This window comes from Pocillopora damicornis, chromosome 1 (genome assembly GCF_964200805.1).
Source record: "Pocillopora damicornis chromosome 1, jaPocDami1.2, whole genome shotgun sequence".
Taxonomy (NCBI): Eukaryota; Metazoa; Cnidaria; class Anthozoa; order Scleractinia; family Pocilloporidae; genus Pocillopora; species Pocillopora damicornis.
The window spans coordinates 20,610,514-20,612,193 of record NC_142670.1 but is presented as its reverse complement, the minus strand read 5'-3'; the positions used below and the strand labels follow the sequence as shown (position 1 = coordinate 20,612,193).

The 1,680-nt window shown below is 39.6% G+C and overlaps 1 long non-coding RNA gene across 1 annotated transcript; it reads right to left on the bottom strand.

Annotated features, from left to right (window-relative positions):
- Positions 1 to 242: 242 nt before the first annotated feature.
- LOC149052688 (uncharacterized) lies at positions 243 to 1,041 on the bottom strand. The gene is made up of 2 exons (XR_016186348.1): positions 755 to 1,041; positions 243 to 517 (listed from the first exon to the last, which is right to left on the bottom strand). It is a non-coding gene; the product is annotated as an uncharacterized LOC149052688 (long non-coding RNA).
- Between the last annotated feature and the right edge of the window lie 639 nt (positions 1,042 to 1,680).

Sequence of the window (1,680 nt, the reverse complement as noted above, 5' to 3'; positions counted from 1 at the left end):
CGTTTAAACCATAACACTAGGACTGATCTGAGGAGGATTGTAGATGTTCTTGATTTTCATGAAACACTTTTTTATATGAACGTTTGACAGTTCGGGCCAAAACCATTTCTGGATATCGGTTTCGAGCTTTGTGATTGGGTGAGATCAAAACCAAAACAAAGCAAATTTGGCCGAGAGGTGCTGGAAACAAGAAGAAGCTCACTTTTTTAGTTTTTTTTCTGTGGCGGCCATGTTGTAATGCGGTAGTAAGCTGAAACAAAATTCGCTAATAAGGACTGGACGTAAGATACCATTAAAAATATTCGTTTATTTCAAACATTCAACATGCATGTCCTCGACATTCTCGCATTCTGGAAGAGTAAAGCGGATTCTTTCTAGCACAAATTCTTTGTAACGCTGTGGTCCTTCCACCGAGAGCGTCACAGGAATAAAAGCTCCTCCGCCAGCCTGTTTGTTTCTGGAGAACTTCTGGGTAGAGCTTGGCCTCAATGTTACTGTCCGTTCTCCGTTGATTTCCCTATTTTGGGTTACAAGAAAACCAATTAAATAAGGTTGAACCAAATAATGCGCACTGATAACAATTGGGACGAGTGAGGTGTGAGATCGCGGAATTAGGACAATTTCATTTCTCTTCAGTATAGGTCGAGGAAAGATAATATCTTGCTTCTCTCCGATTTTTAAATAGCCATTATCAATTTCAGTCCATCAAACCTTTACGAAAAAGTAACAGTAAAGCAAGAAAACAGTAACTTACCCTTCAATTCCTGGTTATTTTGCCACATCGAAGCAAAGCATGCAGCTGTATGTTTAGAAAGTGCTGAACCGTGCCGATTTGCTGCCCTTTGATATCTCCTAAAGTGTATGTCTTTCTCTGCGATTTGCTGAAAAACTGGACTTCTCGTAGAGCCTCTGGAATGCGTTCCATTTCTCGTGGAAGAAGACAAGCCAGTGACTGCGAGTCATACGTGTTGTCGTCTTCACTTTGAATAACAAGCGGTGTTCCACGTGGAGCTTTGATCTTGAAATTATGATACCTGGAAAATAAACGCCAATAAATACAGGAGTGGCATAAAATAAAACAAAGTAGTCACAATCTATATTAAGACGAATACACATGATAGAATTCAATGCAAGAGAATCATACAAGGTATTTTGCGCGCTATGGATCGATTCGCGGGAGAATCTAGGTCTCAGAACACTACAAATTCGGTCCTACAGCTTTTAGTCAGCAATAACATGTCCTTTACAATTACCCTTTGATTTGAACACCCTGTATAGAAAGTTTGTTTAGGTAATCACTGCAAAATGTGAAAGCACGAGCGGTGTTTCTAAACGAGTTTCACAATTACAGACAAGTCCCTTGTGGTTTTAGACGAAAATTTCACTCTCATCAGTTCGTGTAGTTAAACTCCAACCTTTGTTTCCGGTATGCTGAGACACTTCGGCAAGGCTTTCCACCAATGTGATTTCTTTATTTTCATCTTCATGCCGCTCTTATCGCACATTTCCCGGTTACGATACCTAAAGATGTGAGAGCTCAGTGAACGAATACCTCTTTGTTTTATGTTTGCCCGAAGGAGAACTTACTCGCTGGATAATCACATTTATGTGTTAATTTATCTTTACCTTAATATCAGATGACAGGAAAGAAGAATTAAGACCACATATACAGATCAGTTA